Source organism: Cyprinodon variegatus, unplaced genomic scaffold (assembly GCF_000732505.1).
Source record: "Cyprinodon variegatus isolate N-32 unplaced genomic scaffold, C_variegatus-1.0 Scaffold1554, whole genome shotgun sequence".
Lineage (NCBI taxonomy): Eukaryota > Metazoa > Chordata > Actinopteri > Cyprinodontiformes > Cyprinodontidae > Cyprinodon > Cyprinodon variegatus.
The window spans coordinates 119,364-119,731 of record NW_015152007.1 but is presented as its reverse complement, the minus strand read 5'-3'; positions in this window follow the sequence as shown (position 1 = coordinate 119,731).

The window sequence follows — 368 nt, the reverse complement described above, 5'->3', positions numbered from 1 at the left end:
CATCGACTCCATTATAGAATTCTTCACTTTTTACACACATTTAAATTCAGTTTGGCAGCAGATTCAGAGCAGGATGGAGGAGAAACAGGTTTCAATTCAGTTTGGCAGGAAAACCATGTGAACAGACGGATCCAGTTTCAATCTGGATTCCTGAAGGAAAATAAAACATTCAGGGAGAAAATGAACTTAGCAAACAAATTCATCCATCATCCATCCATCCATCCGTCCATCCATCATCCATCCATCCATGATGCATCCATCCATCATCCATCATCCATCCATCATCATCCATCCATCATCCATCCATCCATCCATCATCCATCCATCATCCATCCATCCATCATCCATCCGTCATCCATCCATCCATC